The sequence below is a fragment of the Sciurus vulgaris genome, assembly GCF_902686455.1.
Source record: "Sciurus vulgaris genome assembly, chromosome: 4".
In the NCBI taxonomy this organism is placed as follows: Eukaryota; Metazoa; Chordata; class Mammalia; order Rodentia; family Sciuridae; genus Sciurus; species Sciurus vulgaris.
In genome coordinates, this window is record NC_136464.1 from 46,156,024 (window position 1) to 46,181,332 (window position 25,309).

The 25,309-nt window shown below is 34.0% G+C and overlaps 1 pseudogene across 1 annotated transcript; it reads left to right on the forward strand.

Annotated features, from left to right (window-relative positions):
• Positions 1 to 610: 610 nt before the first annotated feature.
• On the forward strand, positions 611 to 7,859 carry LOC306658904 (chromobox protein homolog 3-like; annotated as a pseudogene). Its single transcript has 3 exons — positions 611 to 638; positions 4,015 to 4,579; positions 7,825 to 7,859. The product of its transcript is annotated as a chromobox protein homolog 3-like (transcript).
• The last annotated feature ends 17,450 nt before the right edge of the window (positions 7,860 to 25,309 follow it).

A 25,309-nucleotide genomic window follows, 5' to 3' on the forward strand; every position in this document is an offset into this window, starting at 1 on the left:
GAGAGAACTTTTTTGAAATTTTCTGAGTCATTACTCATATTGTTGACTTGTATCTTATCTATTTTTATTGTTGGTATTTCTAGATTTCATGAGGGGCCTAGCTGATAAAATCAGGAAGCTAATATGTATGGTAAGATCACTTGAATCAAGTCTTAGATTAAACTGGGTTTTTTTTTTTTTTTTTTTGTGAGGTGTGCTTTGTATAATCCTTTTAGTATCCCAAATGGATATATGCATATACTATCATGTAAGCATGTTGGTTGCTTGGATGAAGTTCTTTTTTCTCTGTGGTTTTCTATTTGAATGATTTTATAATAAACTAATGAACACATGCTAATTTTACAACAGTAATGAGATAATATTTCTTAAAAACAATAGGAACTTTTTATTGCTTTCAATTGGCATGTAGTCCAAACTTTTTAAATAAAATGTTCTAAAATAAGGGCTTTAAAACTGTTGACTGCGTTTTATTTTTAAAGTTGGCATAGAGTTTTCAATTTTAAAAAGTTGCTGACTAACATTTGGGACCAATTAGCAATCAGGCAGCATGTAATTTGGAAGTGAAATCCTGCTGTGTTAAATTCTGATCCTTTTAATAAGATGCGTCTAGATGAGCTCGATTGTTCGCTATCAAAAAGGTCAGTATTTATTATGTAAAATAAATATGAAATGTGCTTTCATATTTTGGTCAAAAGGTCAACCTGACCAAAATTCTATTTTCTGATCAGAACTTTAAATCCCCAACATTAGAGTCCCTCTGAAGATGTAATCGATTTTGATCCAATAAGATGGCTTTAGGTAAAGTGTGAATAAAAGATGTTAATTGAATAACAAATTATCTCCATGACATTCATTAGCATTATCTAAAACAAGAATTTAAGGTCTATTCATTACTGCCCAGGATAACACTTAAGGTTTGTTGTTACTTCCCAGGGTGCACTAAGCTCACAAATGATATATCTTTGGGCCTTAAATAGCAAATATTTCCTCAAAGTTCTTCTGTGTCTTTAAAATGTTCTAAAATCATCAAAAATTATATATGCTGTTATCCTTTCAAGACTTCCACAAGACTCTCAATATTGAACTGTATCTAAAAATGTCAGATAATGTTGGGAGTCACATATTTCAACTATGCAATGATTTCATAGTATGATAAACTAAACATCTTTTGTCACAATTTCAGTCCTTATACCAGTTAGACTTTTATGTAAAACACCAATCTTAATAATAGTGGGTTATTATTAAATTTTATTTTTTTCATGGGAACATTCACCAAAATTAACTTTTTGTTTCTTTTTTTGGCAAAGATGGGTGATATAAGTTTTAGCATATTTGTATATATGTGCAACCACCATTACAATTAGAACTTTCCCATCACTCAAAAATTGAATCTTGTGAGAATCCTTCATACTCATAATCTCTCCCAAACTTCTGGCTCATCTGTTTTCTATTACTTGTGTTTTGTTTTTCTTTTTTTTTGTTATTAAGTGTCCTAGAGATGGAAAGACACTGAATCTAACCTTTTCATACTGGTATATTTCATTCAGTAAAATGTACTTGAGACCTGAGTACTAGTCCCTTAGTACTGCTGTAACAAAATACCTGGGGCTGAATAATTTATAATGATAAAAATTCAATTTTCATGGTTCTGGAGACTGGGAAGTTTAACTTCAAGGTTCTGCCAGGACTCCTCTGGTGAGGGCTGTTCTCTGCTTCTGATATGGCACCTTGTTGCTTTATCTTCCGGAGAGGAAAAATGCTATGCTTCTACATGGCAGTGGGTACAGAAAGGAGAAAAGGGCATAAGCTATTAGCCTCTGGCCCTTTTATAAGGTACAAATCCTTTAATGAGGATAAAGCCCTTATGACTGACATTCCAAAAGGCCCCACTTCTTGATATCACCAAAATGAGAATTAAATTTCAACTTGCAGGAGATGTATATTAAAAATGTAGCAAGATCCACCCCAGTGGTTGGGTGTATCAATTTTTCATTCTATTTATTGTTGAATAGTATTCTGCCATATGGCTGTGCCAAGTTCATTTATCCCTTAAGCCACTGAAGGACTTCTGGATGGTTTACAATTTTTGATAACTATTGAGATATTATTATTTTCTAAACTTTTCCACTTTGTGGCCTAACTTTTTAATTCTATTGTTTTCTTACTGTTCAATTTTAATAGTTCTTTATAGCTGAAATGTTTATTTATATATTAAAAATTGACATCGATCAGATATGTATGTATATGTATATATGTACACATACATATATATATGAATATACTGAAAAAGGGCTCTTCATCAGACATATGATTTAATAGTATTTTTCTTTCAGCCTGTAGCTTAGATTTTTCATTCTCTTGACATGTGTCTTTTGTGAAATATAAAATTTAAATGCCAGTGAAGTCAAATTTATCACTCTTTATGGATTATTATTTTTTTGGTGTCATCTCTGATCATTCTTTGCTTAATTCTGAATCATACAGATGTCTTCTGTCTTCTTATACAACTTTTGTAGTTTTGTGCTTTACACTTATATTCAGAACAATTTTGAGTTAATATTTTATAAAGAGGGCAATGCGTGGCTATTGTATTTTTGCTTCTTGCATGTAGATGCCCAATTTACCATATGGGAATTTCTTGAAAACATTTTCTTCTATCCAATTATATTTGAACATTTGTCAAAAAAAGATTAGCACTTTTTGTGTGAGTTTGTATTTGGAATTTATATTCTACTGCATCAATCCATGTGTCTTTCACATCACTAAAACCACACTATCTTGATTACTGAAGCCTTATAATAAATGTGAGTTCTCCAACTTTATTCTTTTCTTCAAAAATCCTTTTGAGTATTTTTTAAATACAAATCATGTTTCCCATGTCTATAAACAATTCTGCTTCTATTTTGGCTGAAATTTGTTGAATACATAGATATGCTTGAGGAGAATTAATGCATTTACTATATTGTCTTTCAAATGATGATTAGTCTCTCTTCGTTTATTTGTCTTTAAAAAATTCTTACAAATACTGCAGTTTTCATTATATATATCTTATACATGTTTCATGAGATTCACACCTAAGTAATTCTTTATTAGGACTGTTGCGAATTATATTTTTTCTTAGATTCCATTTGTAGTTTTTCATTGCTAATATACAGAAGCGTGTTGAATTTTTATGTGTTGTCTTTGCATTGCTAGACTCACGTCTTACTTCAAGGAATTTGAAGGTTCTGGGAGATTTTTTTTCAACAGGAAATCATTCCATGCGCAAGTACAGATTTTTTTTTTTTTTCTGATCCATATGTTCGTTCTTTTCCTTCCCATAATTGTACTGGTTACACCTCCCAAAACAATGAAAGCTACATTAAAGTGGAGAAAGCAACACCCTTGTTTTGTTCCCTGTCTTAGGGTCAGAATCTTCTATATTCACCATTAAGTATGATACAAACTTTAGATTATTTTTGCACCCTTTTCTTCAGGTTAAGAAAGTTGTGCTTTCTTCCTAGTTTGCTGGTAATTTTGTCATGAATGGATGTTGAATGTGCCAATTATTTTTTTTTTCTGTGACAATTGACATGATTGCATTTTTTTCTTCTTTACATCATTATTATGGCAGAATGTATTGATTGATTCTCATATATAGAATTAGTCTTAGATTCCCAGAATAATTTCTGCTTGGTCTTTTTTGATAGGATTGATTTTTCTTGTACAGTGTTTGCTTGATGTTGCAATAAGTAATGCTAGTCTCATAAATGAGTTGGCGAATATTTTATCTTCTATTTTCTGGAAGAGATTTCTTAAAGTTTGTGTTATTTCTTATGCACCAGGCAATTTTTGCTTTGAAATATTTTTACTGCATATTCAATTTCTTTAAGAGTAAGGGGATTGTTCAGTTTATTCTGTCACGGATGAATTGAGGTGGTTTTGGTTTCCAAGAAACGATTCTTTTCGACACCCCTCACCCCCACGGCGCGCAGAGCCCCTGCCCCTCCCTGCTCTGATGTGAATCAGTTTGAGGCCCACAGAACTGGAGACACGGCAGATCCGCGTCCTCCAATAAAACTACATTGCAAAAAATGAGAAAGAAATAGAATGGAAAGAGTAAAAATGTTGAGGCAGAGCCTGAAGAATTTGTGGTGAAAAAAAAAAATAAAAAACCGACATGTAGTAAATGGAAAGGTGGAATATTTCCTGAAGTGGAAGGGATTTATAGATGTTGACAATACCTGGGAACGTGAAGAAAATTTAGATTGTCCAGAGTTTATTGAAGCATTTCTTAATTCTCAAAAAGCTGGTAAAGAAAAAGATGGCGCCAAAAGAAAATCTTTATCTGACAGTGAATGTGATGATATTAAGTCAAAGAAGAAAAGAGTAGCTGCTGACAAACCACGAGGCTTTGACAGAGGTCTCGATCCTGAACGAATAATTGGTACCACAGACAGCAGTGGAGAATTGTTGTTTCTCATGAAATGGAAAGATTCAGATGAGGCAGGCTTGGTGCTGGCAAAAGATGCAAATATGAAGTGTCCTCCAATTGTAATTGCTTTTTATGAAGAGAGACTAACTTGGCAATCTTGTCCGGGTCTGTGTGTGTGTGTGTGTGTGTGTGTATGTGGGTTGTTCACACATACACACACACACACACACACACACACACATATATACATACACACATATATATGTATATATGGAATCTCTTGGTTTTTGATTTAGTAGTGTGAAAAATAACTATGTTCTAATGAAAAGCAATTGATATGTTGGTTTTTGAAAGTAGTATTGGGGGAGTTGTTGGGTTTTATTTTTTTGTTTTACATCAGTAGCACTGGTTACTTGGAACAAATACAAGATTTCTGTAGCTGCTTCCTTTATCAGAAGAGAGCATAATGGTATATTTCCCCCTGTTTTTCTAAAAGTTGGGGAAATTTTCCATAGTCATTACTCAGACTTGTTTTTAACTCATATAGCAAAGACCATTCTGGGGGGTTTTGTTTGAGCGTGTGGGTGCATGTGTACCTAAAACACTTGCATCATGGTTTTTGTTTTTTAAACATTCACCAAAACAAAAACCATGGGTGGAAAACCCATGTTCCTGAGAAATCATCATTCTCTGAAACCTATAAGTCACTTCAAGTTAAATTGAAATTTTTCATGAAACAATAACCCTTCAGATTAAATAAATGATTCTGTAGTTAATTGGACAGTTTAAATTGGATAATTACAAGCAGCCACATTAAATCTACATCTATAGTCACATAAATACAACAGTTTTATTTACAAACTTCCTGAAAGGTAAAATACTATCACTATCAACAACTTCTGCACCCAAACAATTAAACTAGACAAATCCTAGTTTGTGTTAATTAGCAAGACTTAAGTGGACATTTTAAGGGTTCCTCTAGTTAGCCATTCCTTTTTTAAAAGTTGAAATCGGTGTACTAAAAGGTCATAATTCATGAAATGTCTTAAGATTTGACTCACAGAACCCAATCAGATGGCTAGAGATGTTGGCAATTTATAACCTGCCCACATAAATGGGTGAAGAAATTTTTATAGTCTAAATTATTGACTTGTATGTTTTGTTCTTTACCCCAATTCATTCCTTACATGTAGACTCAATCTTTTCAGTATTTGAATTACTGGTACAAGCCAGGAAAATAACTGTAGTAATCAGAATGTTACCCAACTGTATATTGTTTACTTTATTGCAACTACTGGTGAACAATGGTCAATAAATATTTTTATATTCCTTTAAAAAAAAAAGAAAGAAATTATTCTTTTCATTGAAGTTGATGAAGTCTTTCTTTAGGGTTGTCTGTTCCGTTGTCTTATTGTACTTTAACATATTCAAAGTGTATAGCGGTGTCCTTTCATTCAATCCTAACACATATTTAAGAATTTAAAATTCACTTTCACTGATAGCTATTTGACTAGATTATAATATTACTGTAATTTGAAGTGAAAATGTGTGAAAAAATTTTGGTATTCTAAAATGAATAGGTCAAGGAGGCATTGCTTTCCAAGTTTTCCTATAATTCCCGGTCCAGTGACTTTGATTATTAAATGTCTTAGTTTTATCGGCTTTTAGTTTCTATTAGGAGAAATTGCTTTGCTAAAATTTTAGTTGGTCCATCTGGATTTTTCAATAAAAATATTCCTTTAAGAGTTCAGAAATAACTTCATGTTGTAAATATTAAATATAACCTAGCCAAATGCTGTGAACCAGACTCTGGGCAAATAAATATTACCAAAACTAATATTTTTATAAAATCGTCCAGTCTACAAACCAGTGTCAATCCAAAATATCACTGATGGTATACAAGATTATCCATTCAGAAACTAGAAAAGGCCTTCAAAACATTACAATATGACAATAACTTTATTTCTTTTGAATAAACAACAGAAAGGAGGCTGTACTTTGAATGACTTTATTTCAGTTTTAATAATTTTGCATATTTTATAAAATATTTGTGGAAAAATATATTTATAAGAATAAAACTGTCTTTCACTATATATGGTATGAGAGAACCACTCCTAATAAACTGCCCACAAATCTATCACTGTCTTTTATTTTAAAAAAATGGTAAGTGAATACATTTATTCCTGTTCATTCCTCTTCTGGGGAATCATTTCCATAGTTAAAATGGAAATGCCATCTCTCAGCATGTTTCTTTCATTTGAATACTTTTTTCTTTCTCCTAAAAATGGACTCTGAATACATCCATTCCTGGCTTACCATATTTATGTATCAGGTATTGCTTTAGATTGAGCTTTCTCTGTCACCTTTGATTATTGATTTTTAGCAACTGAATTTTTGTTTAGCCATTCTTTGATTTTCTTTCAATCATGACACATCATATCCATGAAATCTTCCTTTTATTATTTCTAAGTCAATGATATCAATGACAACCTTTGTAAGTACTAGTATTTATACTTCAGTTCTACTTAATTTTGGTATATTTTTAATTAAAGTCTGAATTGTGAAAGTTTGATGACTCTGCAAAATTTACCATCTCAACCACTCCATCTATAATTTTCTAACAGTTTGTGTGTGTGTGATAATTTCCTATTATGAAATGCCTTTGTTTTCTTGAATTGTTTTCTAAAAAATTGAAACTCATGCATCATAAGAGATTAGACTGTGGGAATGGTCTGACGAAACCAAATAACTTGCAAATAACTAGAAAAGCTTTAAAATGCAATGAAATAAGAAAAAGAATCAAAGATATTAAGTAAAATAAGTATTTTAGTTTTCTTGAAGAGAATAAGTGTGATTAATGGTACATGAGTGGTAGTTATCTCCATACCAAGGAACACTTAGCAACATCTGGAGAAACTTTTGTCAAAACTGGTGTGATACTACTGAACTCCAGTTGGGGAAGTTTGGGATGATCACAAAGATCCTATAATGCACAGGACAGCTTCCCCCAGTACAGGTTTATCCAGCCTATAATGTCAATCATTCCAATATCAAGAAACTCTGTCTACATAAAGGCATCTGGGTGCTTGCTTGACTACATGGAATAGCCCCTCTGCCCACTTTCATTTGGCACTAACTCTGAGGCTTGAATCATTATTGTATTAGGACTAGCATTTTGTTATTTTTCAATATTATCTAATATGTAGAAAATGTAAATAATTTGTTTAAATGTTTAATTAAAACTATCCCATAGGATTGTTTATTTTATTTATAAAACACTAAAATAGTAACTGATATGAGGCACCCTCTCACTGTATATGGTTAAAAAGAGGGGTGGTTTGCTGTTCTTCCATGACATTCTCCTTGTACAGCCTACATAAATACTAAGACTTTTATATTTCTTTCTGCAGACGAGGAAATTAAAGACACAGAGAGATTAAGCTGACCATGCTCATGGAGGTTATAAGTGATAAAACTTGAAAATTTGACTCCCAAGTCCATGTCTTAAATACTGTACTACAATTGTCTCTCACTTGAAAGGAAAATCAGATCTCACATGCACTGTGGTACATTTCACATTAGTTTTCTTCTTTGTGTATCAACTGATTATAGAGTCAAATGCCCTTGGCAGCTCAACATTAATGAGAAGTATATTATGCAGAAATTCAAGTGATTATAGAAAAGATCTTAATATATCCAAGCTTCACATGGGGTGATGGCAAACAGCCAGAATAAACAGAAAATTAGATATCAGAATCTTGTACTTCATTTAGAGGATTCCCTAAGCAAAATAAGTAAATATGCTGAAATGTGGTTTACCTGCTGAGATTGCTCAGTTATCTGGATGCTGGATCAGTGAATGAGGGATTGAAATGTGCAGAAAACATCCCTGTAACTGAAACTCTGAGAAAAGTATTCTGACAGATTCTATTGTAAGTGTGAAAAAAATAAAAATAGTATATATTCATTGATTTGGGGGTAAAAATACTACTCTAGCATAAATCTCATTCAATAAAAAGTACAAGAAGATAAGGTTAATAACTAAAGAGATAGGAAATACAGACAGTAGATTGTGTGTGTGTGTGTGTGTGTGTGTGTGTGTGTGTGTGAGAGAGAGAGAGAGAGAGAGAGAGAGAGAGAGAGAGAGAGGAGAGAGAGAGAGAGAGAGAGAGAGAATGGGAATAAATATAGGGGGTAATTAGTATGAAATTCTCTATTTTCTTACTCAATGTAATACCATGCTTCAGCCTAGGAAGAAGAAAACTAATACAGGGTGTATCAATCACAATTTATAATAATGAGTTCATAGGATGGATAGCTGATGGGAAAAGTGCACAATCACAGCCTTGGCATGTTAAAAAAACAGACATGATGATCACAATAAGGTTGTTGATTTTGACCCATTTGATTATAGATCTTGCCAGTTATGTAGTGAAAATCTATATTCATTTATTTATTCATTGAATAAACATGTTTTGAATGATAAGTTTTTGCTAGACACTCCTATAGTTCCAAGGGATGTTATAATAAATAAAACAGATGAAATCTAGACCCTCTTAAAACCTAACTTTCTATTCAGGGAGAGAGAAAATAAATACATAATATGAGGTCAGTTTGAGTTAAATATTGTTTTTCCTCAACTAAATGGGAGATGGAATATAAATTGGGGCAAAGTAGCTTGGAAAGCATAATCAGGGAAAGATTTCCTGAAGAGAAGACATCTGAGAAAATATATAAACAAAATAAGAGAGTAAGCAAGAAAAACATCTGGGGGAAGGCAGAAGGAATTATGGATGTAAAAACTTGAAATAAAGGATTTACATTTTTTTGTAGTGTGTGATGAAAAGGATGAAAGACAGTGTAGTTGAAGCAGAACGAATAAGAACATTTATAGAAAATGAGGTTACATAGATCGTCAGGGACAAGAGCATGTATGGCTTTTTAGAGTAAATAATGACTTCCAATTCAATTGTGAGAGAAGGCCATGTAATGATTTTGCTGAATGAGGGATGTGATGAGATATATAACTGTGCATAGGGAAAAAGGTTTTGTAGGCAAGAAATTCATGTTAGGAGGATAAGAAAGACTACAGGAGAAAGGTGGTGCCACCTGTATCTAGGGTGGTGACAGAGACAAGGACCATAATACAACGGATATGTTGTGAAAACAGATGATAGAATCTGGGTCAGAAAAGTAAAAAATATGTCACAATGTGGTGTGTTTAAACAGAACTAAATCCACAACCATACACAAGATCAATGGCCTAAACCCCTCATTTAAGGGACAAATATCAGATTGTTATATGTCACTTACATAACAATATATAGGCACCAAGTAAATGAATGCTAAAATTATATTATGCTAACACAAACCCAAAGATCGATGGAATGGCTAGATTCATATAGGACAAAGTAAATTTCAAAGGCAAAATATTGCCCGTAAAAGGAGAGCCATTTTTTTCAGCCTTTTAAATATTTGTTCAAATTAGTTATGCATGACCGTAGAATGCATCTGGACACATCATACATAAATGGACCAAAACTTTTCATTTTTTCTGATTGTACATGATGTAGAATTACACTGGTTGTTTAATTAGGGTAATAATGATCGATTCATTCTATCCTTCCTACCCCCATACCCCCCTCACCTCCCTTTCACTCCTCTCTGTCTAATCCAACCCAAGTACCTCTATTCTTCCCTAGCCCCTCTATTGTGAATGAGCATCTTCATATCAGAGAAAATATTCAGACTTTGGTTCTTTGGGATTAGTTTATTTTGCTTAGCATAACATTCTCCAGCTACACTCATTTACTGGCAAATGCCATAATTTCATTCTTCTTTAAGGCTGAGTAATATTCCATTGTGTATATGTGCTACATTTTCTTTATCCATTCATCTGTTGAAAGGCATCTTGGTTGGTTCCATAGTTTAGCTATTGTGAATTGAGCTGCAATAAACATTGATGTGGCTATGTCACTGTAGTATACTGATTTTAAGTCCTTTGGATATAAGCTAAGGAGTAGGATAACTGGGTCAAATGGTGGTTCCATTCCAACTTTTCTGAGGAATCTCCATACTGCTTTCCATAATGGCTGCACCAATTTGCATTCCCACCAGCAATGTATGAGTGTACCTTTTCCCTACATCCTTTTCAACATTTACTGTTGCTTGTATTCTTGATAGTTGCCATTTTGACTGGAGTGAGGTGAAGTCTTAGAGTAGTTTTGACTTGCATTTTTCTAATTGCCAGAGATGTTGAACATTTTTTCATGTATTTGTTGATCAATTGTATTTCTTCTTCTGTGAAGTGTCTTTTCAATTCCTAAGCCTAAATATTAATTAGGTTATTCATATTTTTGGTGTTAAGTTTTATGAGTTTCTTATGTATCCTGGGGATTCATGCTCTATCTGAGGTGTGTGGGGTAAAGATTTTCTTCCACTCTGTAGACTCTCTGAGATTCATTTTTTAAACAATAAAAATTCACTTAAAGAATGGACATAAAAATCCTAAATCCTAGCTGGGCACGGTGTTGCATGCCTGTAATCCCAGTGGCTCTGGAGGTTGAGGCAGGATGATGGAGAGTTCAAAGCCAGCCTAAGCAAAAGCAAGGAGCTAAGCAACTCAATGGGACCCTGTCTCTAAAAAATACAAAATGTGGTTGGTGATGTGACTCAGTGGTGGATTGTCCCTGAGTTCAATCCCTGGTACCCACCCCCTCAAAAAAATCCTAAATCTGTTTGATTTCCTCTCTGCTGTGTTTCTTCTCACTTAAATAAATCATAATTCCTTCACTGCCACAAAGCAAAATGAGACAAAACATCTTCAAATTTTGTGAATATAAAACAAAATGTGTATGAAGAAAACACTAGTAAGTGGAAAAGAGAAATAGAAAATTTCAATATTACACTATGAAATATAAATACTACCAACTTTCTGAATACCTCCTAGACCAAACAAATAAATAAATAAGACCATAGAAAGCTTGAACAATATCAACCAATATTTATAAACCACTTCATATACCAAAAACAGAAAATAAATTCTTTATAAGTTCACACTGAAAACTTATCAAGAGGCACCATAAAGAAAGTCAAACATACTGCTTTCCAGAGTGGCTGCACTAACTTGCAACTCCACCAGCAATGTAAAAAGTGTGTCTTTTTCCCCACATCCATGCCAACATCTATTATAAAACTTGAAATGGACCCACCTTTTGACCCAGTTATCCCACTTCTTGGTTTATACCCAAAGGACCTAAAATCAGCAAACTATAGTACACAGCCACATCATTGTTTATAGCAGCTCAGTTCACAATAGCTAGATTGTGGAACCAACCTAGATGCCCTTCAACAGATGAATAGATAAAGAAACTGGTATATATACACAAAGGAATACTATTCAGCCATAAAGAAGAATAATATTACAGCATTTGCAAATAAATGGATGAAATTGGAGAATATCATGCTAAGTGAAATAAGCCAAGCCCAAAAAAACCAAAGGTCAGATGTTTTCCCTGATAAGTGGGGGATGATATATAATGGGGCGGGGGGTGGGGAATGAGAAAATAATGGGAGAACTTTAGAATATGTAGAAGAAAATGAGAGGGAGGGGGGTATGAAAAATGGTGGAATGAGACAAACATCATTGCCCTATGTAAATGTATGATTACACGAATGGTATGAATCTGCATTGTGTACAACCATAGAAATGAAATTATGTACCCTATTTGTGTACAATGAATCAAAATGCAGTCTGTAAAAAATTAAAAGCCAAATAAAAATAATAAAAAAAGTCAAACATATGCCAATAAATGTCAATGCATTCACACCACATAGGATATATTTTTGAACATACAGACTAAGTTTTAAAAATCAGTAAGTCAATAAATCATTATCAATGTCATCAAATCACCATCATCTTTAATATTTGGGAAATTCAATGGGAAATTGTATGCTTTAAAACTGATTGACTGATAAAACCTGATGTATATTCATCATAAACCCAGTACTTTACTTAATGCAGAAACACTGCAGCTACTTATATAATGGTGAGAAACAATGCAAGGATGTCTACTGTCTTCAACATTTTATGAGAGGTACTAGTTGATGCAATTAGACAAGAAAAATTATACACATAACAATGACAAATAATGAGTAAAGCTAACTATATTTTTCCAGAAATCCTAAATAAGCCATAAAAATAAGTTTAAATGATAAAAGCAGTGTACAAGATGGCAGGATATAAAAACACATCGAAAATCAATGACTAGAGATTAATTTCCTGCATGACATTGTGAAGAGCTCTACTGATCATTCCCTACTAAGACTGATAAAATTTATCTTAAAATAAGTAAACACAAGTCTTTGAAAATGGCTTTATAGACAAACAGCAAACAAAGAAACATCTATCCATGAAAATTTAAGAAAATCTGGAAGAAAGTAAATCTGTGGGATTTGAATCAAGACCTATCCTACAGAAAATCAACTCTAGATTGCTATAACAGAGAACACAGAACACTTTCTACTCACATATCTCAATCAGAGGGCTTTATTTTTTTCTTTATTCTTCTTTTTATTGGTTCTTTTTAGTTATACATGAGAGTAGAGTCCATTTTGAAATAATTATACAAGGATGAAATATATCTTATTATCTAATTATATCTAATTATTATCTAATTATATCTTATATCTAATTCAGAAACCAGAATCTCTCCTTCTCCATCCTCTCCTAACCCACTGCTCCATTCCCTCTATTGATCTCTCTGCCATTTACCCATTTTTAAAAAATATTAATTTCTTATGGATGTACATGATAGTGAGATTCACTGTGGTATATTCATATATGCACATAGGTCTTTTTTTCGTTTTTGGTATCAGAAATTGATCCCAGAGGTGCTTAACTGAGACACATTCCAGCCCCTTTTTATGTTTTATTTCAAAGAGGGACTTGCTAAGTTGCTAAGGGCCTTGCTAAGTTACTGAGGCTGGTTTTGTACTTGAGATCCTTTGAACTTGCCTCAGCCTCCCACGTTGCTGGGATTACAAGCATAAGTCACCATGCCTGACCAGACAACTTTCTTACTGTGATGAGTTGTTTTCGAGCATTTATCATCCTGACCCTAGATGTGTTTCTTTGGTTACATCCTAGGTAAATGTGGTCCATAGCCTGTGGATACCTTCTGCCCAGCCTACTTCCATGTCTACTCACCTTGGTATCAGCCCATTGAGAATACTGGAACCACAAAGGCCTTCCTACAGTTTCATGCCAAGAGAAGCAAGCCAAGAACACCCTACCACTAAGGGCGGTTATTAGAATGGAGTGCCACTCAAAGAGAAATGTGCCATTGCCTTCAAGTCCATCCACTACCCCAGGACCCTGGTCAGTGGTTTTTTCTCGGGTAGAGTAAGAGGCAGGCAATTCGTCCTTTGGTTTTTTGAGATTGGTTTATCTCACTTAGCATGATGTTCTCCAATTTCATCCATTTGCCTGCAAATGCCATGATTTTATTATTCTTTATGGCTGAATAATATTCCATTGTGTATATATGTACCACAGTTTCTTTATCCATTCATCAACTGAAGGACATCTAGGTTGGTTCCACAATCTGGCTATGGTGAATTGAGCAGCTATGAACATTGATGTGGCTGTATCTCTGTAGTATGCTGATTTTAAGTCCTTTGGGTATGGGCCGAGGAGTGGGATAGCTGGGTCAAATGGTGGTTCCATTCCAAGCTTTCTGAGGAATCTCCACACTGCTTTCCAGAGTGGCTGCACTAATTTGAAACCCCACCAGCAATGTATGAGTGTACATTTTCCCCCACATCCTCGCCAACACCTATTGTTGCTTGTAATCTCAAAAAACCAAAGGATGAATGATCTCACTGATAAGCGAATGATGACTCATAATGGGGGTAGGAGGGGGCAAGAATGGAGGAAGGAGGGACTGTATAGAGGGAAAAGAGGGGTGGGAGGAGTGGGGGGGGGAGGGAAAAAATAACAGAATGAATCAAACAACATTACCCTATGTAAATGTGTGATTACACAAATGGTATGCCTTTACTCCATGTACAAACCAGAGAAACAACATGTATCCCATTTGTTTACAATAAAAATAAATTTAAAAAAGTAGATTTCAGCACTAAGGCTGAAATATTCATGGAATAGCTTTTGCTACTGAAAATTTAAAGAGTTGTCATTGAACTAATAGAAGCTGTTTCATTTCAGATGGATATCTGAGGCTATTTAAGTATTAGTCTAACTTTTAATAAAACATGTATTTCTATATTTAAAAAACAAAACAAAACAAAACAAAAAAGAGGCAGGTTATAAGACCAATAGTTTTTAAGAACTACCTAATTTAAAGAAGAAATTTCATCTGACATAGAGTGTAGAACATTATCACCCTAAGAAACTTAACAAAAAATTGAATCTTAAGATGTAGAAAATTAGAAGGAAATTCATGGATTTAATGAACATACAACCATAGGTAACTGGCTATTCTCAAAGTTGTACCTCCTTAAGGAACAACATCTGAGACACAGCACTGGGGAAGGAAATACTTTCACTAAAATTATCCAGCCAGTCTCTAAAAAGATAAAAAAATCACATAATAATAACAAGCCCTGGGTAAGGGGAATATCCAGAGATGCTACAATATATTGTATACAATGTTCAGCCATTCCCAATGAGGCATGCACATATGACAAATGGTCCATACCCTGGAATAGGCAACAGAAACTGCCTTCAAGAACAGATGTTGGTTTTAACAGGAAAGCATTTCAAATTAGCCACTAAAATTATATTTACAGAACAAAAGGAAAGCTTGATTAAAGAAGTAAAGTGTCATTACAATGTCACATTGAATAGAGAACATTGACAAATAGAAAAAATATAATGAATGAAGAAAAACACCAGAGTGACTTAATAGTCTACGAACTAGAAAATGAAAGAATTAGCATACTTGTAGATCAAAGCAGATTATGTAAATTGAAGATACAAGGAAAAAAATAAAGAAAATGAAAATAACTTCAGAGAAACATGGGAAATGTAGACACCATTAAACACATCAACATACACATAATGAGAATACCAGAGGATTGGAGAGAAAGCCCAAAAAAAAGTATTGAAAGAAATAACTGCAACCTTCCTAAGTTTATTGAGAAATAACAAATTTGGGTACATAGTAAATAATGTAATTAAATATAGGACTCTTGATAAATTTCAAAGAGACCCACAGACATGTCAGCGTGAAAATAATAGAAATTGAAGACAAGGAGAAAAATCTTGAAAACAAAAGAAAAATCATGTTTCACTTACAAGGAAGCCCCAGTAAGATTAATGTCTAACTTCTTAACAGAAATAGTGGATGCCAAATGCCACAGTACAGCATACTTAAAGAGCTCAAAGAGCTCAAAGAGAAAAGTATAATCAAGAACTCTATTTCAAACAAAGATATTGTTCACAATAAAGAGACGAATGAAGATTTTCCCAGAATGAAATTGAGAGAATTCTAGATGTCTTATGAAAAAAAAAAAAAATGATGAAGGGATTTCATCAGGCTAACAAGTGACAACAGAGGATTATTTGAATTCACATGAAAGCAAAAATGTTAATAAAGCTAATTAACTTGTAGAGTATACTGTATACTTGTAGAGTATACAGTATGCTAAATTGGTGAATTTTAGTCCCTAAAACAAATAGGCAATAACAGAAAGATAACCATGTGAAATGATGGGTATGTTCATTTGCTTCACTATAGTAATTTTTTATTATCTGTATACCATAACATCTTTCACAATAAAATTTATTTTTTAAATGTTCAATCTATTAGGAAGCTAAAGCAACTATAAACATATATGAAATTAATAATATAGAACACAAAATCCATGCAGCATTCTAAGAGAAATGAAGGGAGAAATAGACAAGTCATAAGGTTGAGGCTTTGATATGTCAGTTTCAGTGACAAATTAAAAAAAACAAACAGGAATCATAAATCAGAGGGCTATCTACTATCTAGATCAGACAGACCTCAAAATGTACACTTCATCTTGAGCAACAGAATGGTGGTAGTTCTTGTGCCCACAGAGCACATTCTCTGTGACAGAACATTTACTAACACACAAAACAAACTTTAATGAATTAAAATACAGCTAGAATGTTGCTGTGGTAGTATTACTTAGGAACTCTGTTAGGACAAAGAGGCAAGAGGAGAAATGATGAAATTCCTGGGCAAAGGTAGGAGTGGGTTGGAGCCGACCCTTCAACCCTGGGAGATTGTGTTCAGAATGGCAGCCCAGCCTTTATGCAGGGTTGGAATAGGGATTGGGGGTGACTGGGTGGGATCACAACAAACAGCGGCCACAAAAGCTCTGTGGCCTTAATTCTACCAGTTTAGCAGCCCCCAAGGAGACTGACTGCATTCTTGCACAGAAACTAATTGAGACTCTGAAGCCCTTGAGATTTTTTAAGAGAAGGAAGGACTGCAGCACAGGATTTTAATTTGGGGAAAATTAAATAAACTGGTGAAAGAGTGGGTAAGATAGATCAGTGAATGCAAGTTAATTTGAAAGCAAGAAAAACTGAACTGAGCTTAGTGACTTTTAGTCTTCTGTGATCTGCAAATTAAAATGTTGGAGGAAAAAAATCATTTACATTTGGATTTTACAGATTAGAAGTACATACAAAAGATGCTGATATGGATGCATTGTGTGTTGCACCAAAACATCTTAATTGGCGTGTTCTTTTCACTTCGTTCTATGATAAATTGAAATTACATGAAGAAGCAAAAGATTTAAGAGCTGTCGAAGAAACATTTCTATCAGTTATTAAACTTGTTTCAATGGATTGGGATTAACATTTTATTTGCAACATTATCCCTGTAGACTACTCCAGGAGACATGGAAAGACATGTACCTATGAGATGACAGTCTACTTAAAAATTATAAACATACAATGCATAAGAAGTCTTAATGGTTGCAAGGGTAACTCAAAAAATTTTACTCTAGTACCAGATATTGACAGTTTCATGTTAGGTCTGAGAGCAATCAAACTATGGACCAAATGTCACAACATCCATTCCAAGATATTAGGTTTCCTTGTTGGTAGTTCCTGAGCTACACTAGTAGCAAGAACTTTCCAGCTTTATCCAAATGTAATAGCACCCACTGTTGCATAAAAAAATTTTTTTTCTTAGTATTTTCTAAATGGGAATGCTCAAGTCCAGTGCTGTTGAAACAGCCTGAAGAATGCAATCTTATTTTGCATGTATGGAACACAAGGGTAAACCCCAGTAATAGGTACCATCTTATGTCTATAGTTACACCAGCATACTCACAACAAAACTCTACACACAATGTGTCCATTTCAACATGGTGGATCACAGTTGAGAATTTTTAAAAATGTCTTTCTATCACAGATGAAATTGTCCTAAGTAATGTTACAGAGTAGTCCAAATTATTTGAAGCTCCAAATATCTTTCAAAATTACAAGAATTATTCTTTAATTCTAGCAAATGCACCAGTGGAAAAACAACACCTAGAATGGTTGGAATTGGTGGAATAAAAATCTGAATCCTGGTTTGAAGTTTGGAGAAGAATGAATTTGTTACGCTTGGCTCATGTGAATCCCCAATAATTTTTGGCACCCCCAAGAAAATCCTGAAAAGAAAAAACTTTTCCATTATGTGAGTGATTGTGTTAGAGTTTAAAAAAAGAGTCTGAAAATCTCAGTGTTGTTCTCCTCTATGATATTCAGTCTTTCACAGATACAGTTTATAGATAAACACTAAATAGCATGATGTTCGAAGTGGATATGAAAATTGCTTCAGTACATGTAATAAACTGTACTTTTATGTATTTTTTATTAGAAAGTAGAACTAATTTTGGATTTTGAGCCTGATGGATTTCTGTTTTTTCCTAAAGAATTTTCTTTACCATTAATTATCAAACTGTACAGTGGTATATTGTTACACTTCAGAAAAATGACAAAAGTACATCTAGTTTGGTTCCTATGAGATAGCAGCAACCCTGAAAATGAAATGTCAACTCTAGGGTACACATTTGATATTGAAGGAATAATTATAAAATACTTGTTTTTAGTGGGGTTATGATTAAGAAGTGACATGTTGATTTGACTTATAGAATTGTTTTATAGTGTGTATAAATCAGTGATCAGCCAACAAATACATTTCTTTGAGCTTAATGAAGCTCCATATTTTTGCCTTCAATATACTGTCTTCAAAACAAATTTCAAAAGCTATTAAAGTTTCCTCTACTGTCCTGTTGCTTGTGTGAACAAAGTGGAGCTTATTTCACAAAAACTAAAAAGCCAGTATTTTCCTAAGTTATGGTGTGAAACAATGACCCTGTTACTACATGGCACAGAGCACTAACATTTGGTCCTATTGCTAAAACTTTAGGGTGACTAAACATAACATCTATGAAACATGATATCCATTTTAGATGGCCATTTGATCTCTAAATAAGAGGAATTTCATACATTCCACAGATCTTCTCTGTCTATAGTAAATTAATTTTCAGTTTTCAACATGTGGGGCAAAAAGGCATTGTTTTCCATATTTTGATTTTTAACTGTTTTATCAAAATTTGTCAGTAAATTCCACGTACAGAAACATTTTGATGAACATGTCTAGCAAGCACTTGACCTCTAATCAATCAGCTTTCTACTCATTTATTAATTTTGTTTTATTCTATCAAAAGATCAGAAATTTCCTTCCTTTAAAGAAAACATTTTCTCATAACTGAGCAAAAAACATCCATCTTTATGAAGTATGAGGGATGCCAAATGATCATAAACTTACTATTTCTTAATCTGGATAAAGCAAATCCCCCAATTTTTTCTTGTGAGCATGTGTCATGAATCCTCCACTGTACTCCATTCTACCACATGTGCATTATTCATGTTGAACTGCAATTACTTAAATTCTTCTCCTATCCATCTGAATTAATTTTCTGAAGTTGGACTGTAGTCTTTCTCCTTTAGGTTATGCATTAATTGAGGTTTTCTTTCTACCAAGAATTTATAAAGTCCAGTGTACAGTATTTCTACTTCCCACATTCTTTCTCTGCACAATCGCCTTGCCCTTTCTCCTACCACCTAAGAAAAGAGATGGTTAACGAACCAGTGAAGTGTACAAGGTGTCCATGTGTTTGGCATACCTTCAGTGTTAAGTTGAAATTTTCAGACACAGACTTCATCTTGTCATTTTGTTTACACATTGGGGGAAATATTAGTTTATTAAACATTTCATGTAAGCATCCAAGTTTTGCCAGGCTGGAAACTTTGACCTTTTCTGGGTAGTGACTCTTTAATTCTGCTTTTTATAACCTGGAAATCAGACTATTGCCTTCACGTGATACATGCAGTGTCTCATGACTGGAGTTTGCTGTCTTTTAGTATCTGTACTTATGTTTTTAAAGAGCTATTTTGTAAACAGATGATGTATTTCTCCATTAAAAATGCAATAAGATTTTAGAAAACAGCAAAAATATTTGAAGATACAAAAAGAATGCTACATATACTCTGTAGCTACAATGGCATAAAATTAAGACCTAACAGAAGATGAATTGAGAAGTTCATAAATATGTGAAAATTAAACAAAACACTCCTGAATAATCAATGAGTCACAGGAGAAATTAGGAACTTTGAATTATTTTTGAGATTAATAAAAATTGAGACATGATATCAAAATGTATTAAATTCTTCAGAATTTAGGGGGAAATTCATAGCTATAAATGCTTAGATAACAAAGGGATCAATAAATTTACCTTCTACATTAGGTAGTGGATAAAGAAGAAATAACTAAACCTAAAGGAATAAAAATGAAGGAAATCAATAAAGATTAGAATAGTTATTAATAAAATAGACACTAGAAAATAAAAAAGTTAATTTAAAAAATCGACCATATTTATAAGGCTTTACTTTTATCACAAGAAAACAAAGTAGAAGACTCAAATTAGTAGTTTTCCTTTTACAGTGAAAACAGACACACAAAAAAACTAGGAACAGAAGTTGATTTAGTCATGATTTCCAAGAGAAATAAAAACAGTATAATGTTCATACACAAACATACAGTGTTCATATATATATATATATATATAAAAATGCACATGTATAAAATCTCTTTATAAATTCACATAAATATATGATACATATTTTAAATTACATATAAAAATATAACCATATATGTAAATTATGTAAATATGTGAAGACCACAAAGAATCATCTTTTCAAAAAAATGTGACAATTAGATGCTCACATACAAAAGAAGGAAGTTAAATCCCCACCTCATACCATAAGCAAAAATTAATTGTAATGGATTAAATGCCTAAATATAAAATGTAAAACTATAAAGTCTTAAGCATGGGGTAAATCTTCATATCCTTGGATTTGGCAAAGGATTCTCAGATGTAATGCACTATGCTCAGAAAACAAAAACAACTGATAAACTCAATTTCAGCAAAGTTAAAAATGTACTTCAAAGGACACCATTAAAAATGTGAAAAGCCAACTCACAGAATGGAATAAGATATTTGTGAATCATGTACCTAAAAAAAGATTTACTTCTAGAATATATAGAAAACATTTAAGGCTCAATAATAAAAACATGAAATACCTAGTTTTAAAATGGTCAAAATATCCTAATGGAAGTTTTCCAAGGACTATACATATGGTCAAGAGAATTGAAAATATATGTGCACACAAAAATTTTATACATAAATATTATAGCAGCATAATTCACAAGTGCCAAAATGTGGAAACCAACCAAATGTCCATCACTGGAAATATGCATAAACAAAATATGGTGCATTCATACAACGAAATATGTGGCCATACCAGGAAGAAATACTGTGCATTGTATAACATTGATGAACCTTAAAAAATCCTTAAAATTCAATATAGTTACAGAAGATCACAAACTATATATGATGTCTTTGTTGGTGGGATTGAATATTAGTACAACCATTAGGGAAATCAGCATGGAATTTCTTCAAAAGACTGTGAATGGAACTGCCATATGACTCTGCTATCCTACTCCTAGGTATCTATCCTTAAGAGTTTAGGTCAACATACTATTGTGATTCATGCATACCCATGCTTACAGCAGCACAATTCACATTTTTAGTTTTAAAAATTTATTGGAACAATGGTATATCTATTTGGTGGGGAATGAAAAGAATAAAATAGATCCAGGTCCTGTGCTGTTGCCAAGAGTAATTTTAAGTCAAGGATCCAAATGTAACATACCCAGTTCTAGTATGTTAAAAGTAAACATGGGTTACTTACTCCTTAAATTCGGTGAGAGGAATAACTTTCTAAGTGTGATTTAAAGTTCAAAGACAGGCAGTACGCGCCACTCACTCTCTGCATGAGGCCTGGTGCTTTCCTTACCCGAGGACCTGGGAGCTGCCACTACCTTCCTGCTCCTTACGTCCTCCATGCCCAGGACCTGATGTTTGATTACACATGGCTGCCGCCATTTTGAGACAACAGCCAGGCCCTGTAGGACCCCTGGCCAGACTGACTGAGCCCCGTGTACAGGATCCCTCAGCCCCAACGATCACTCTCTGCCTCTGGGGCCCTCACATCCACTGACTGTTCCCTGCCGCCAGGATCCCCAGACCAACTGACTGCGCCCTAGCACCGGGAAACCAGACTGACTGATTGCAACCGGCCTCCAGGATCCCACAACTACACCAAACACACCGGACCTCCAAGACCCCTGCCGGACCAACTGCACCCTGTCTCCAGGACCTCCAGCTGACCACGTCCACCCCTGAGCTGCAGCTCCCCATTTGCCAACAAATTTTGAAACCAGAGCAGCCATCTTGGATAATCTTGGAAGCCGGAGTTCTGATCATTGGGAGGGGCAAATCCCATTCTGAGATGCCTGCTGGAGGCTTGAAGCTCATTGACAGGTACCTCTCATGCATCAGGCTACTGAACACTGGGGGGTTTCATTAGTATATGACTGTTATACAGCAGATTTTCTTTTTTTTCCTTTTTAAAAACAATTTAAGTTTTTATATCTTTACTTTTCTTACTCTCTTTCCTTTTGTTTACCTGTTCCCTCAGAGTCTTTCTCCCTTTTTTGCATGCTAACATCCAATGTCTTTTGATTACACTCTCACACTTTCTATTTTCTAGAACTTCTGTATATTCTTTTCTTATCCCATTAACAGCCACATTCTACATCCCTCTGCATCCTCTTTGTCCTCCATTAGAAACTGCAGACCTTATTACAAACCTGTTTGTTTTACCAAAGATAACATTTGAACTCATTTTATTTACTATGACAATTTTGTTATTGTCCCCATAGGGGCTATGTGGGCTAGGATTGCATAGTGTCTGATTGGGGCACTGCAAATATTGATCTCCCCTTAAAGAAAGGGTTTTGGAAACATATAGGGCCACTATAAACCTATATGGGGAAATCTGCAATACCCCAGATCTGCACTGCTAGAGGGGAAGATACATGAACAACATGAAAAAACAAGGGAAAAAAATGATCAGAACAAATCTAGATTCTATAGTAATAGAATCCAACGACAGTATGTTAGAAGAAATGTCAGAAAAGGACTTCAGATTATACATGATTAAGATGATTTGTGAAGCAAAGGATGAGATAAGAGAGCAAATGCAGGCAATGAATGATAATACCAATAAGCTGAAAGAGCACCTACAGGAAGCAAAAGATCATTTCAACAAAGAGATAGAGATTCTCAAAAAAACCAAACGGAAATCCTTGAAATGAAGGAGACAATAAACCAAATAAAAAACTCAATGGAAAGCATCACCAACAGACTAGACCACTTGGAAGACCGAACCTCAGACAATGAAGACAAAATATTTAATCTTGAAAATAAAGTTGCCCAAACAGAGAAGATGGTAAGAAAACATGAACATGAAAGAATCTCCAAGAACGATGGGACATCATGAAAAGACCAAATTTAAGAATTATTGGGAGTGAGGAAGGCACAGAGACACAAACCAAAGGAATGAACAACCTATTCAATGAAATAATATCAGAAAATGCTCCAAACCTGAAGAATGAAATGGAAAATCAAATACAAGAGGCTTACAGAACACCAAATGCACAGAATCACAACAGATCCACACTAAGGCACATTATAATGAAAATGCCTAACATTCAAAATAAAGATAGGGTTTTGAAGGCCGCAAGAGAAAAGCATCAGATTACATATACGGGGAGACCAATACGGATAGCAGCCAACTTCTCAACCCAGACTCTAAAAGCTAGAAGGGCCTGGAACAATGTATTTCAAGCTCTGAAAGAACATGGTTGCCAACCAAGAAACCTATACCCAGCAAAACTAACCTTCAGATTTGAAGATGAAAAAAAATCCTTCCATGATAAACAAAACTTTAGAGAATTTGCAAGTAGAAAGCCTGCACTACAGAATGTTCTCAACAAAATATTCCATGAGGAGAAAATGAAAAACAACACTTTAGGTCAGCAAAGGGAGGAACTACCTTAGAGAAAAACCACTCAAAGGAGAAACCAAGCCTACTTAAAAACCAAAAATAAGCCAACTGACTGGGAATACAAATTATTTCTCAATAATAACCTGAACTTTAATGGCCTAAACTCCTCAATCAAAAAACATAGATTGGCAGAATGGATTAAAAAGAAAGACCCAACAATATGCTGCCTGCAAGAGACTCATCTCATAGAAAAAGACATCCACAGACTAAAGGAGAAAGGATGAGTCTATGCACATGGACTCAGTAAAAAAGCGGGGCTTTCCATCCTTATATCAGATAAAGTGGACTTCAAGCCAAAGTTAGTCAGAAGGGATAAAGAAGGACATTTCATAGTGCTTAAGGGAACCATAAATCAGGAAGACATAATGATAGTAAATATTTATGCCCCAAACAATGGTGCATCCCTGTACATCAAACAAATCCTTCTCAATTTCAAGAATCACATAGACCACAACACAATAATTCTGGGAGACTTTCATGCACCACTGTCACCACTAGATGGATCTTCCAAACAAAATCCAACCAAAGAAACCATAGAACTCAATGACACAATCAATAACCTAGACTTAACAGACATATATAGAATATTCCGTCCATCAATGAGCAGATACACTTTCTTCTCAGCAGCACATGGAACCTTCTCAAAAATAGACCATATGTTAGGCCACAAAGCAGCCCTTAGAAATTGCAAAAAAATAGCTATACTGCCTTGTGTTCTATCAGATCATAATGGACTAAGAGTAGAAATCAATGACAAAGTAAAAAAAGGAAATTACTCCAAAACTTGGAGACTAAATAATATGCTATTGAATGAAACATGGATAACAAAATAATCAGGGAGGAGATAAAAAAATTCTTAGAGGTCAATGAGAATGATGATACAACATATCAAAATCTCTGGGACACTATGAAAGTGGTACTGAGAGAAAAATTCATTGCATGTAGCGCATTCCAGAAAAGAATGAAAAGTCAACAATTAAATGGCCTAACATTACAGCTCAAAGCCCTAGAAAAAGAAGAACAGAATAACAGCAAAAGTAGTAGAAGACAGGAAATAATTAAAATCAGAGCTGAAGTCAATGAAATTGAAACAAAAGAAACTATTCAAAAAATTGTCAAAACAAAAATTTGGTTCTCTGAGAAAGTAACAAAATAGATAAACCCTTAGCCACACTAACAAAGAGGAGAGAGAAGACTCAAATTACTAAAATACATGATGCAAAAGGAAATATCACGACAGACACCACTGAGATACAGAACATAATAAGAAGCTACTTTGAAAATCTGTATTCCAACAAAATAGAAAGTACCAAAGACATTGACAAATTTCTTGAGATATATGCTCCTCCCAAACTGAACCAGGAGGACAT